This window comes from Pleurodeles waltl, chromosome 1_1 (assembly GCF_031143425.1).
Source record: "Pleurodeles waltl isolate 20211129_DDA chromosome 1_1, aPleWal1.hap1.20221129, whole genome shotgun sequence".
Classification (NCBI taxonomy): Eukaryota; Metazoa; Chordata; class Amphibia; order Caudata; family Salamandridae; genus Pleurodeles; species Pleurodeles waltl.
In genome coordinates, this window is record NC_090436.1 from 656,098,469 (window position 1) to 656,114,162 (window position 15,694).

Sequence of the window (15,694 nt, forward strand, 5' to 3'; positions counted from 1 at the left end):
AAACATGCCTATGCTACCCCTCATAAATCAGACAATACCCCTTACATAAGGCAGGGCATTTCCAATGCAATCCTATGAGAGGGCAGCACTCACAGTAGTGAGACACCAGTTAGGCTGTTTGTCACTCCCAGGACAGGCCACGCAACATGGCACATGTCCTGCCTCCTACATACATGGCACCCTGCCCAGAGGGCTAGCTAGGGCGTACCTTAGGGGTGACTTACATGTAGTAAAAGGGGACTGGCAAGTAAATTTAGAAGCCAGGTCCCTGTGGCAGGAAACTGCGCACACAGGCTCTGCGCTAGCAGGCCTTAATTAGGTTTGACAGGCTACTTCAGTGGGTGGCGCAAGCAGCGCTGCAGGCCCACTAGTAGCATTTAATTTACATGCCCAGGGTATAGGGATACCACTTTACAAGGGACTTATAAGTAAATTAAATATGCCAATCAGGTATAATCCAATCATACCAAATTTGTAAGAGAGAGCACATGCACTTTAACACTGGCTAGCACTAATTGTACCCCATTTCTTTGCAGAGGACGATGGATCTCCTGCGGTTATGCCTGTCCCAGAATACCCTGATGACATGGATGACGAGCTGACAAACATTCCCCAACAGACCATCCAAGATGTCCTTGGAACCCTCCAGACCCCACCTTCAGTCACAAGGAGGAGCACAGAACAAGCAGCCATCACAGAGGACCCACCCACCACCCCAATTGTAAGACCTGCCAGCTCCAATACAGCTGAGGACTCAGACGACACAGGCACCAGCTTTGAGAGAACTGTAGTTGGGGTACAGCGGGAGCTGGCCAATGAGGTGCGGTTGGGGATGCAAACCATGGCAGCCATCCTAGAGGGGGTACGTTTGTGCATGATGTCAACTGAGGAACAGGCGGCAGCTATGCAAGGGCGAACAACTATCTTGCAGGAAGTTGAAAAAAGGTTGAAGTAAATCAGCACAGCTGTAATACAGTTGACCCAACACCTACAACAGCAATCCTGTCAACGCATGCACGAATGCAACATTGAACCCCTCAGGGCCGACCTGGCTGCCTACCATCGTGATGTGGCTGCTATTCTTAAGAATCAGCAGATCCTCCTTGCTGCAGTACTGCCCTTAAGACATTCACAGGTAGCAGCGACCGGGATGTCTGACTCCACGTCTTCTAACACTGAGGTGTGTGTTTCCCCTTCACAACCACCACCACCAAGGACAGAGGAGGCAACACACACATCAAAAGAAGAAGACATGGAACAGATCACATTCACACGGAAAAGTACCCGGAAGCACTAGTCCGTGCAACATGGCCAAATATTACCAAGGTCCTGCGTTTTGAAACATGCCAGTCTTACAACAACTCTACTCAATGACTGTTCTGCTAACCACTGTATATCTTGTCTGCCTGCCCAATGCTTGTCTCTCTCTTACTCATTGGCAAATCCTTTCCCTCTGCACTGTCTGAAACATCACCCCAGCATGTCAAATGCATTTTCCTTTATCACTTGTGTAGGATCACAATAGAAGATGTCACTCTAATGGACTCACAATCATGGACAATGTACATATAGCACTCCAGCACTTTTCAATAAATAGCACTTACACAACACATCTGTCTCTGTGTAATGTAACACATCAACTGTGCAGTAGATAACTGAAATGTGCCTCCTGTCAAATAACTTAGCTTGTCAATACAACTGTCCTGAAATTATGTACTCAGATAAATCTGCACATTGGCCAGGATTTCATCATACTCTGCCCTTCCTGAGGGTAATATCTGATGAAGTGAGAAACCATACACCATCATGCTGTGTTGGACAGAATAATGCTTCCTCTAAGTCATCAAATAGTGGCCGCAAAATGTTGTCACCATGCAATACCAACACATATAGCAGTGCACACAAATCTAAGCAAATACTCCAAAAACTGCATGAATGAAGGTGTCTGAGTTTATATCCAAATAGGTAATCATGCTGAACAGTGTCACAAATGATCTATGTGAGTCATGAAGACGATACTACAAGAGTGCTTACAACAACTCATCTTATAAGGGTGTCCTTGAACATCACACTGCAGTCAGAGCTAAAACTGTTCCCCCAATGCCAAGTCTGGAAGCACTGGTTGTGACTTAGAAAACATACTTATCGACAAAAACACGTTGGGATCCATATTAACTACGATTGGTGGTTGCAACAAATGGTGGAATCTTTGCAAGGTAGCTCTGGGGTAGCTGCCAATCTTACAGCTCAGTTGGGATTTGTTCGTAGCATAGGACACAAATGTAATAGTACAAAATTCATGTACACTAATACCAAGGCCATGATCAAGAAGAATTTAACACATACTGTAAAGGGTTCACTATATGTTTATTAAATGGTAATCACAGAAGAGGAAACTGAGGGAAAAGTCTTACCTACCCTAATCTACCCTGACTACTCATTACCCACAACTGTCCCTAACTAACCTAACCTAAACTTACTTATCACATGTAACGAAACATTCTAAACATCAACCCCCACCCCCCTATGAGACGGGACACATTGAGGACAACAGATACTAACCTAAACACATAGGGCCTGATTCTAATTCTGGCGGGCGGCGGAGGCCGCCCGCCAGAATTCCGCCCCCATAATACCGCTCCGCGGTCAGAAGACCGCGGAGGGTATTATGAGTTTTTCCCTGGGCTGGCAGGCGGTCTCCAAAAGACCGCCCGCCAGCCCAGGGAAAAACTCCCTTCCCACGAGGATGCCGGCTCGTAATCGAGCCGGCGGAGTGGGAAGGTGCGACGGGTGCAGTAGCACCCGTCGCGTATTTCAGTGTCTGCAAGGCAGACACTGAAATACCTTGCGGGGCCCTCTTACGGGGGCCCCTGCCGTGCCCATGCCTTTGGCATGGGCACGGCAGGGGCCCCCAGGGGCCCCGCGACCCCCCCTACCGCCATCCTGTTCATGGCGGCTTTCCCGCCATGAACAGGATGGCGGTAGGGGGGGTCAGAATCCCCCATGGCGGCGCAGCAAGCTGCGCCGCCATGGGGGATTCTGAGGGCAGCGGTAAACCGGCGGGAGACCGCCGGTTTACCCTTTCTGACCGCGGCCAAAGCGCCGCGGTCAGAATGCCCTGCGGGGCACCGCCGGCCTGTCGGCGGTGCTCCCGCCGACCCTCGCCCCGGCGGTCAAAGACCGCCGGGGTTAGAATCAGGGCCATACTGTACTATCCTAAACAAATATATATTTGTTTGTATTTTTTTTAGATATATTTTTTTTAAACACACAAGAACCCCAAAACAGCCCGCCACCCACCACCCACACACTTAATAAGTAAACATAGAAAGAATCAGGACTCCCACCCCCTACCCACTGACACTAACTAAACTAACAGCCTATACTAACCTAACACTAAGCCCCCTAAACCCACTAAGTATGAGAACAAGGAAAGAGGAGGAGGGGAGGGAATCATGTCCATCATCATCAAAGTCTAGAGGTTGGCCCTCAGGAGGGTCCGCTTTATGGACCGCACACGCCTGTTCATATGGCGAAAGTCCCGGCTCAGATTACTGATTTTCCTCAACACACGGTCCATCTTACGTTCCATTGCCTGGAAAGCTGCAGAGTCAACTGTTGGGGCTTGGGCAGTCTGGGTACCAGCGGAGGAGGTATGTGGGCATGTAGAGCCAAGGCTTGTGGGCTGCCCTGAAGGTGTTGCACTGTTGGGGCCTGGAACAACAGCAGACATTGGGACAACAGTCCCAGCTGTGGGTGGTGCCACCTGGGTGGAACTGGTGGTTGTGCTGGTGGTGGCTGTGGTGGGCAAAGTAGGGCCACCCTGTGGGAAAGCCCTCCATGCTCCAGAGGCCCGTTCATTGCGGTATTTACAGGCCATCCTCCTGAACCCCGACTCTACCAGCAGGATATGTTGATATCTCATGGCCCGCCTCTGGAACTCACGGACCTGGATGAGTGTCATGTTTGCAGCTGTGAAGACAAAGGCAAATAATTTACATTAGGAACTGCATTGTCTGAAATAGCACAAGAAGTAAATCAGACAATACATCTACTGTACTTGTAACAGCTCATATCACCATACATATCATTGAATGTCCCTGAGGACGTACATAGCAGGCCAGCCTACAAAGGTCACATCACTCATGGCACATCCAAAACCTACAAGATGGGTAACAACTGGCATTGACTTGCCATCTGAGTTCTGCCAGTTATCAGCTAACAATCATGCTGCACATCCTCCACCAATGCCTGGGCTACAGATGTCAGTGTACAGAATGAAAAACTAAAGCCACATGGTCTGCAAGTTGTAACTGGACTTGCTAGAATATTACTCATGTGCCATACCTGAGTGTGTATACTAGGTTCCAACCAAACAGTCACTTATTCACATGTATGTGTAACATACTGGTAGCATCAGTCCTAGGTACCGTATTCACAAACCCATGCCTGTGTTTGGGGGGGGTGGAGAAACAACGAACAATTCCAAACAACATGGACACCCAGGAGCCTATAGAAAACTCCACACGTGTTTGGCTGTACACACACACCACAGGTAAGGTTTATCAACAATTAGGAGTCTGCAAACCCTTGACCAATCATAGCGCCACACATGTCAGGAAATGCAGAGCTTGGTACACATCATATACTTCCAGTAAGGCCTGACTTACACTAGACACAGAGTTGCAAGAACACCCATGGTCATGATTAGCATGCACACCTAGGCCATTGCACTCAAGTTCCACATACCTGTAGCACTACATCTGGAAGTACATGTTGCTAGGAAGTTCTACCTACAGTTTAATAAGTACTTTGGTGAATAGGGAAGCAGAAGTCTGTTGGAAAGCGATTTGCAGTACCAATCTGGGAGAATGTGGGTCTGACAGGCTAACTAAATCTGAGATGAGTTCCAGTGCGGCTCTTGTTGATACAAGTGTTATCCACATGACTCAACCCAGTTCTCATTGTGGGGCCTACAGGAGTGACCTACAATCCCTAGATAATACAATTTTGAGAAACTGAAATCCCACTCATGGAACAAGACAAATGATTGGCCAGTGCATCACACCTTGCTATGTGTTCAACACACAGGAGTCCATCACACATCACCAGCAAACACAACACATAACAGGCATATCAACACTTACTGGAGTGGTCGGGGTCCTCCAATGTAGCCACCTCTCCGACAGTGTAGGGTGCCAGTCCACCTGTAAGGCATGCAAGGAAGAAATGTGCTCAGAATCTGTGCACTGACCAACAATTTCAAAGACATATACAATGTGTAAGCTGAATAAAGTAATGAAAGCTATTCAGACATGATGATACTGCATCTGATATATCACGGCCAACATGTACATAGCATGGGTCTCCTGTGACAGTTACACACATATCTGCACACATGCAGTGGACCTAACTATCATGTGGTGGCAAACATGCTCCGTCATTAGTGATCAGAAATAATAATGGTGTGTAATCGTCTCATCATGTGCATCCAAGAGAAACATCCAAAGCCTGGTTACTTGAGGACTGCATTACCAGTCAAACAGCCTATGTGGCCATGACACATTTATTACACATAGGCACAATGTACAGAGGGGCAGGGACTTTTGTAAGCCCTCATGTTGTTACAGTTTCTTCATTTGATGTGGCCCAGCAATGGTGATTTGCACCAAACATGGAAATGTGAACCCATGTGCATACCTTTTGACTGCCATCCCTAATTGGAATGTGGCACAACAAACTCCAAATACCATTTTAAGATGTTAGCTGAGGGCACCTTACACCTTTTCCCGATGTTTTCAAATCCATATCTGACACAAAAAGATGAAGGACCACAATAATCCCTAACATTCATAGAACTTCCATGAACGCTTTCCTTCCACACTCACCAGACTCACATGAGACATGTGTCTGGGCCACTTTGCTATCATCAATTGACGTGAAGCCAGCCCTAATTTTCTGCATCATTTAGTGTTTCTAAAGTAAGTCTAGCTATTGCGTCAACAAAGTTAGCCAATATTTTAGTACATCTATACTTCTCTGGCAACTGTGACCTATATAGACATGATTGGCTCCTATTCTGTTTGGTTGTCTGACACAAAAGCGGCACCAATTTACTTAACGGAAAAGTATCATGTAAGTTTGCAGAGCATGTGCTTCCTGACAGCTAGCAATTGTGATCCTTCACATAGTGCCTCAATTACCCTGTATGTTTCTGCAGCATTACACACAGTCACCAACTTAGCTAGCAGATGTTGTACAAATCATCTGATGTCACTACAGAGCATTTAATCGTGCACATTTACATGATTTGTACTCACCAACAGGGCCACCAATCACTAGTCCCAGGTGGTCCAGCAGGTCTTGCTACCTGGTGATGAGGTCAGCCCACCGGTGCTTCAGCTGGTGGTAACTCCTCTGGCTCCCATACACGCGCTGCAGGTGATGCACCACCTTTCCCCACCGGATTCTGCGCGCCTCAGTGTGATAACCCTGTATCACCCTGCCCCCTGCCTCAATCATGAGTGGTAGGAAATGGCACACAAGCCATATAAAGCCCCCCAACTCCTCCTCACCCATCCTGCCAAGACGTGGCCTACCAGACATCTCGGCAATGAAAAGGGGAATAGGGGATAAAGGAGTAGAAAGGAGAAAAGGGGGAAAGTAGGGGTACAAAAAAAAGAAAAGTAAACTTAACCACTAAAAGAGCCCAACTATCCCCAAACTAGCACTACCCACAACAGACTCCCACAAACAACAAAAACACTAGAATACTGGACAAATGTAAACAAAACACACTAGGACACTATACAACAACAATATTTATTTCACAAAAAACAAATTAACTGGACAACACTCTGAACACAGCCACACAGTCTAGAAGATTCACAGACTTGAAAGTGAAAGTGAAAGTACACCCACTGTACATAATCTGTAAACAGGATATCCTATTACATCACTTCCTGCATAAAATGGCCGCTGTTTTTCTCGTTATGCGTCATATTTTTTCACACATACAGTTTGTGCGTCATATTTTTCGACGCACAGGAGTGAAAATTAGGCCGCATCCAATTAATAGTAAATAGCCTGTACAATTATTTGGATGCAGCCTCATTTTCACTCCTGTGCGTCAAAAAATATGACGCACAATCTGTATTGGTGGGAAAAAAATTACGCATAACGCTAGCAGCGTCAAACTTTCAGTGCATGAACTGGTTTTGGGCATTTTTTTCAGTTTTTATGTTATGTTTCATTTGGGACACATCAGAGATAGGCTGATTGCACCCACTATGGTATTGATGGTGTATGTTCACATGTGAGACATCATACTGCAGCGGACCATGACCCGCTACTTCCTTAACAGGATTTTGACGGTTGGCTGACGCCCTAGATGGACATATGTGTGGTCTAAATATTTGTATTGCACAATTTGGGCATGTTTGGCATCAGGAGAGGATAGCAATGCGACCCACATAAGTACAATACCTCAATGCCTATGGCTCAATGTGTGTGCAGTGGCAACTAATGTAGTTGTTGACCGAGTGTGTGTGCATCACAAGATGCATTATTGAACATATGCTTGTATGAATGTGAAGTCAATGTGTCCATACCTTAGATGCAAGCCATTGTGGAAATGAGAGAGGACATGTGTTAGTCATACATGTAGCAACATCCATTGTGTGCACTTCCAAAATTTGACAAAGCATGCACCAGATAGATGGCAGACGCTTGTTCATGTCAATGGCCCACAATTTCACCATACTATGTCCTAGATTTTTGGTAACTGCTTCCTAGGCACTTGTTGGTGAATCCCACAGTGAGTCAGGTACATGCATTGATGAAGTGGGTACCATGTAATTGGCCCAGACAGCCAAAGGTGAACCACAAATGTATGATGACCCCACAGTTGAGGTCATATAACTGAGCCACAACTCTCCAGTGGCTGTGGTGGACCAGCAGACGAGGCAGCACGTGTCCACATATTTCCAGTGATCAATTGCACAGGGGTGTCTTGTTCATGTGTGTGGTCCAATGTTGATCCTGTATATTTTCAGGGGTGTATGTTGTCACAGTTACGTCCAGGTCTCATCATGAGTCAGTGGCAGCTATTCCTGTTTCTACTGAGTATCCTTTGTTGATCAATGTGAGTAGAGTGGATGAGGACATGAGAACCTACATGGGGATGGTCCCACCCTGTAACTGAAGACGTGTAATGAGACTGTCAACAGGGCAACCTTGGTGTGCTGAGTGAAATCATGTCTCAGGTGTCATGTTCCGGCAGGTGTCATTACAACATTTGCACACAGGTTGGCCTCTGCAATTCCCACTGCATCTGGGAACATCATAGCCTCTGTGCTGATTATTTTCGCAGGTATTCACCACACACAGCCCATCAATATGTTGTGAGCAATGTAAATCTGCATGTGAACTGTCAGGGTCCTAACATGTGTGGACTTTTCATGGACATTATCAGAGGTTGCTGGTTCTGCTGAAGGCCCCGTACCCAATCCCTGCATATGGCCCTCTGACACTGTCACACTTTGTCGTTCATGCATAAATGAGACCCAGACTAGGGATGGGCAATGATTTTGGAATTCAAAGAGGATTTAACTAATATGGTACAATTAAAAGGCAGATGATGCTATACAATGTATTTGGGTATGCATTGATGAAGCACATGACCAAATACCCTCTGAGGAATGAGAGGTTTGGTAAAGCAAGTGTGGTACATATGTAGCCACAGGGAAACTTTAGGGTGACGCACAGACAGATGCCAGACAGGCTGACAGGATGCAGGGTCAATCTGGATCCAGCAATTTCACAAGTTACATAATCAGTGGTCTGACTAAGACTGTTTGGAGGACGAACTAGACAGTTGACATGTAAAACTGTGTATGTCCTGTGTTTTTGAAGGTGACACATGAACCCAAGGGCTGTGTTACACGGCCTAATTACTAGCAGTGCTTAACGGTGTATTTGACAACCTGGCAACTCCTATGCTGTTCCAGGCATCCGCAGGGGCAGTGCATGTTGAAATGGGTGGTGTGCATGGAGGTGATCACAGGTGTGGGTTGCATCAGTTTCTCACCAGTCCTGTAGGTGAGATTTGCATTCTAATGGCCAACAGACGTTTTCACACGGGAAGCAATCTACAGGTGATAACAGGGCTTAGATACTACAAGCCAGTGTATTAATTGATCTGATGTCCATGCAGTCAGATGTACTGTGACAATGTTATACCATAGGAAAGGGTGTAGCACACTGGATTACTATTGTTAGTCTGTGTGTGTAGAGGAGGGAATATCGGGGTACACATATTACTATTCCAGGGACCTCTTCAGACAGGTGGGTTGTGACCAGGTGCATGGGTGTGTCAGGAGTTAGGAAATGGGCTGACACGTACATGGAATGTCATGTGCGCAATGCTTGTCATATGTGTGGCACTTGTGCTGTCTATGTTCCGTTTCTAGGGAACTCTAGTCACAGATAGTCCTTGCAAAGATTGGATGCAGTTGGACTTACTGCTGTCTTGACATACATTCCTGTTACTGATGCAAAAGCACATCAACTGCCTCATGTATGAGGCTTGTTTTCCCCTTATTGAGTGATGGTGTCTCAGATGTTTGACATATGCTGCGATGAACCATGTCTCCAACACGTATGTGTGAAATAGGTATGGTCCTCTGCTATTGGCCTTCAAAGGTGAACTGTACAGGATGTATGTAATTTACATTGTGTGTGTATGTGACAGTTGTATGCTACGTATCACAATTGCTCTGGGATTTTCAGTGTCCTAATCGGTATATCAGCAATGCTCCATGAGGGAACACTCTTATTCTGATAGTTAGAGATAAAGGTGTGCAAAAACGATTAGCCAGACCATGATATGGTATTATCGGTGTTTATTTAAATTAGTTCATAAAGTGGTGATGGTGATTATATTTAGAAGAAATTGTTTGCAATATATTGCTGCCTACGCAAACCAGCGGCCGTGTTTTGTTGTTCCCCCTCATGTTGCAGGCCACCATCCTCCTCTTCCTCCTCTTCAGGCATGTGTGGCTCTGGTTCCAGGAGGGGAATGTTCCTTCTTATGCAAGTGTTGTGCAGGATGGCACATGTTAGAATGATCTTACAGACCATTTCAGGGGAATATAGGAGGCTACCACCAGTGATGTCGAGGCACCCGAATCTCGACTTGAGGATGCCGAAGGTCCTCTCGACTATGGTGCGTGTCATCCTATGTGCGTCATTGTAGGCACGCTCTGCTGCAGTACTCGGGTTGCCAATAGGTGTCATTATCCATGGCTGGATGCCATACCCCTGATCAGCTGAAAGGGAAAATGAATGGGATCATGTTGATGTAGCTTGCCCCATTGATATCAGCTTGCATGGCAGTAGTTGTCTTGTGTTGTCTGTGATTCTTTTGTGTTATTGTGTTGCATCCTAGGCTTGTAGGATGTACCATCTGCATTGTGTTGTTTCCTTGGCTGAACGAGTGTTTGGCTGCTGACCTGTTGTCAGCAGTATGTTTTGGGATTTACAGTACAGTGTGCCCTCCCTAGCATTGTGACTTGTGATACAGGTGTCCCTGTGTCTTCACTGGGGGTGAGATGATAGTTCCATACACAGGTTAAATTTGACAGTGTTGTTAACACGTTCATATCAATGTACCCAGGACATCCCATACCTTTAGACTTATGCAATGGATTAATGTGAACATAATTGAGACGCTTACAATTTGCATGGTGACATTTAGAGCAACACACTCCAAACTTTGTGATCATTGACATCTTAACATTAGACTGTACAGTTATTTCTGATGTGTGACAGGTTCAATGGTGACATATGAAAGATGGCTAGCGATGTCACGACCTCAGTGTTTTCCTGTTGACATGTTGCTGTTGTGGTGTATGTGGTGTGTTTCCTAGAGGGTTCCTGTGCAGTGTGTATATAAGTAGGTTTTGTACTTACCAACAAGTAGTCCATTGCCATACTGTCCATCCTGGAAGTGTTGATTGATGGTGCTGTGATGGAAGATGAATGAGTTATGGACACTCCCAGGATATTTTGCCACGATGTTGGTGATTAATCCTTGGTGTTCAACAATGGCCTGCATATTGATGGAATGCTTCCTGTTACGGTAGAGGTGTTCAGTTGCAGCAGGTGGCACAAGGCGTACATGTGTGCAGTCGATTGCACCATGGACATGTGGGAAGCCACTAATGAGGTAGAACCCCTGTTTTGTTTCCTGCTGCTTCTGCAGTGTGTTAGGGAAGAAGATAGGGCGGGGTGTGAGTCCAATGATGGCATCCAGTACTTTGGGCAAAAAGGCAGAGAATGATGGCTGTGATAGTCTGGCAACCAGGGCACCAGTTGTTTGAAAAGAGCCACTTGCCAGCATGTGAAGTACGGCAAGCAGCTTGGTTTCTGTTGGGATGGTACGGGGTGTCAGCAACGTGGGTGCCAACTGTGGCTCTATGTTTTGCAGCAGCTGCTGAATGGTCTGCCAGTTCAACCTGTACCTCTGGCTGATGTCATGTTCCCTGAGGCCATGAAGGGTTGTTCTGGGGCAGAATATCCTCTCCTTCCTTCTGCGCTGCCTTTGGGGTCCCTGCTGGTGTGGTGGTAGCTGCTGTTGTTGTTGCTGGGCTCTGGGCTCTTTCTCTACGTGCACGCTGGATGAGAAGCACCTCCATTTCTCCCTTTTGCTGCTCTGCTGCTCTGCTGTTGCTTCTGTGTGTTCTGATTAAATACAGGTGTGTTTGCCCCATTTTAATGCCTGCCCAGACCCATGGCATTAAATTTTGATGCAAATAGGGCTGTGCGTAATTTTCCGGCTCCAGCTCCGCCTCCTGGCCGTGCGTCATTTTTGCCCCAAAGCATAAATATGACGCACGCCCGTTTAAGTCATTTTTTGGATAGGAACGCCTACCTGGCATATGATTAACGCAAGGTGGTTGCCGCATCCAAAAAATGACGCACATGGCGGAATTTTGTCGTCCGCGAGCTGGGGAATCAAAGTTCAAATACAGGGCAAGGTTTGCGCTGAATGTGCGTCAAAATTTTGGACGCACATTCAGCGCAGACAGAGTATAAATATGCACCTTAGTAGTTTGTTGTTTAATGATGTTGAAGAGCTCCGTAGGGCGGTTTTTGGCTCTATCTAGAGTATTGCGGAAGAAGGAGTTTTTTTCGTTGTACATGTGTTTTTTGTAGCTTCTCTGTACTCTTCTGAGTTGCTCCAGGTGGGTGGAGGAAAGGTCGGATCTCCAGACTCTTTCGGCTGCTCTCAGTTCTCTTCTTTCTAAATTGAGTTCATTGTTGAACCAGGCTCTGGATGGTGTGTTTCTCAACCTTTTTAGTTTCAGCGGGGCTAATTGATCAAGTATGGTAGTTATAGTCGAGTTGTAGTGGGTGGTTAACTCTATCGTTGAGAGGTTGGACAAAGGGGGCGGTAGGAAGGATATCATCAATCGTGAGTGAGTCTTTATGCGCTATTATCGCATCTAGAGTAGCTCCTTTGATGTGGGTTTGGCCCTTCCAATGTTGAGAAAGGTCGTTGCTGTGAAGAAGGTCATTTAGGGTTTGGATGAGCGCATTGTTCTCATCATTCCAGCAGAGGTTGAGGTCACCCAAGATGATGGAGTTGGGGCAGGAGAGGGAGAAGTGCGTTATTAGGTCAGCTAGGTGGTCAGCAAAAGGTAGAGTGTTACCAGGGGGGTGGTAGAGAAGGAGGAAGGTCACCTTGGAATTGACACTAGTCTTTATGGAGGCATTAAGGTGTTCACAGGAGTTGCAGTTGAATGAGTCTTTTAACTCTATTTCTATGTCATTTTTGTGGATGATGGCAATGCCCCCCCCCCCCCGGGCGGTCTTTTCTATCTTTTCTGGAAATTGAGTACCCGGGAGGGACGAGGATGTCCATGATCGGTTGCGAGAGTTCAGTCAGCCAGGTTTCTGTGACGAAGGCAATGTCAATGTTATGATTGGGGATGGCATCAGCAAGATCCGTGGCGTGTTTGACTGCTGATCTGCAGTTAATGAGCATGCAGTTTGTATGCTGATAGATCTTGGGGTCTGGCCTGGGAGGGATAGAGGGGATATTAACTAGGTGAACTGGGGGTCTGGGTGAGGAAGGCTGTATGTGATGTCTCCCTAGGCCAGTGATGACCTGGATGTTGGAAGGGGGATTCGGGATGGGCAAGAGTGAGTTGTGAGAATGAGCGAGTTTAATAGCTTCATTGTGAGGCAAAGGAGAGATTGTTCTTCTTGGTCTTGAGGTGTTTGAGTGGAAGGGCCTGGAGGGCCAGATGAGACTCTGTGGGGTTGTCATGTCTGATGATGGCGTGTGTGTCTGGGTCGGGGAGGGATGCATCACGGGTTGAGGCTTCTCGCTATCATGTTGATGCCCTGTATGATGAGTTCGAGTTGGGATTCAAGATTGGAGAGCCGTTCATTGATTTTTGAGGAGGAGGTAGGTATGGGGGGGTGTGGGAGTTGAGGTTTCTCTTTTTCATGGGGTCTGAGGCGACTGTTTCTGATGGATTTTAAGATCACTGGGTAGTAGGTGATAGGAGGCAGTAGTGGAGTGTATGGGATTGGTATCAGGGAGTGGGTTAGAGGTGGTAGGGGAGGTGGGCTGAATATGAGTATCTCTACGATTCATCAAGTCTAGCCTGTTACTGGAAGGTGGGAGAAGGGGGTTGAGAGGGGAAACAGTGTTAGGGGAGTCTTGGAGAGGTTCGCAGAGTGAAAAAGTACTGTGTGAGAGGATAGTGGAGGTGTGGGATAGGGAGCCTGAACAGATGTTGTGATTGATGGTTGTAGAGTTAGGGGAGTATGGGGTTTGGTCAGGGGGAGAGGGGTTGATGGGGATGGGTGGGTCAATCAGGATGTGGCTGGAGACTTTGGGGGTGGAGGGGGAGTTGGGGATGCTGTTGGGGGGGTTGTGGGGGTAGAGTGGAGTACTGAGGGGCTAGTGGGGTTTGAGGGTGTGGGAGGGCTGACTTTAAAGAAGGGAATATGGATTCGAAGGCACGGAGCTGAGTGCCGTTAGCTTGAATAATGATGTTTCCATTTCTGAAAATGGAGCTGATGACGTTTCCCTGGATCGTGGGAGAGCTGGAGATTGAGAGTTTGCAGCCGTATGGGATGTTGGTATTTTTGGAGGGGAGGAGGTGGCTAGTGAGGAGGGTGTTCCATCTAGCTGGGCATTTGGTGAAGAAGATAAGATCTGTTCTTTTCAGGCCTTTATGGGCATTGTAATAGGTGTCAGCAATAAGTAGCTCTGGGTGTTGCCTGATAAGTTTGAGCTTAAAGTTTTTCAGCGCAGTGGAGGGGAGGTGGTTAGGGGGAGATATGGAGAAAGAGCTGGGCTCGTGGAGTTTAAGGAAGAAGGAGATGGGTGAGATTGTAGGACTAGTGGGGATCGACTTCATGTGTTAGTGAAACGTCAGTGCTCGGTAAGGGGTTAAAAGGTCGGTAGTGGAGGTGGAAGGTAGCGGGTGGGGCAAGGTTGAGGGACCGGGGTTGGGGCTCTAAACGGGGGGGGTCTTCATATAATGTTCATCCTACCTTGGTAATGATGCTCGAAAAGGGTTAGGTGGACCTGCAGATTGCGTTAGGTGTAGGTACTTGAGAGATCCAGATTAAAATGCCAGCGCTAAGTGTGAGGCGGGCACGGATGATCTTGTGTGGGAGGGCGGGAGGAGTGTGGGAGGGTAACCACTAGCTAAGGATGAACGGTGGAAGGCTTGCATCTCGCAAGAGCTACACTGGCCCCACCGACATTTGTCCAGGGGAGGAAGATGGCCCCAGGGGGTGGGGGGGAGAAAATGGGGGAGGCCGAGGAGAGCGCGCCATTCAGACAGGAGCCAATCTACCCTACTCACTAATAGCTCCGAAACACCTCTGCCGGAGGAATCCCCAGGGTCATAACCTGAGCAGTCGGTTCTTTTCCAAGTGGAGAGGGCAACAGCAAAAACATACAGTGACTGAGGGTGGTCTCAAAGGGTAGAGGCAAGTAGGTTTAGAGAAGGGGGCTAGGCCAGACCATGATCACTCAACAACAGGGTTAGAGTGCATCTGCCATGAGTATCAGGAAAAGAAAGTCAACAAGTCTCAGACAAAGAAAAGGGCAGAAGTTAATCCAGTAAAAGTTTACCTGGATGTGGATCACCGTGAACTGCTTTCCCGGAAAACAGAGATGGTCAAAAGAAGGTCCAAACAGGTAAACAGGGCAGAATCAGCACGATATCCCGGCAGAAACAAGGATAAACTCACCAGGGTCTCCAGATCCAGGAGTTCGGGCCTTGGTTAGACATCAAGGAGGGCGAGGATTCCGGCGTTCAGCGGCAAGGACTCTGATAGGGAAAATGAGCCCTCCAGTTCGGAGGGAATGAGGCTCTCGGCTCGTGGAGCCGGCACTGTGAGTCCGAATATGTGGCTGGCCACTGTGCGGGGGTCAGGCGGCAGGAGCTAGGCGAGATCAGGGCAAATCCCCCAGACAGGAGCCAGTCGAAACGAGGCAGGCTCCAGATCCGGGAGAAAGAAGTGGGGCCCTGTAGAGGACCGGCGCGGCGGACCGGAGCCTAAGGCGCGGGTCGGACAAGGGACCCAACTCCTGGGGTCTGCCTGAAACCGCACCGTGAGTCGGAGGAGCCGCCCTGAGGTGGACTGGCACGGCGGCTGGAGC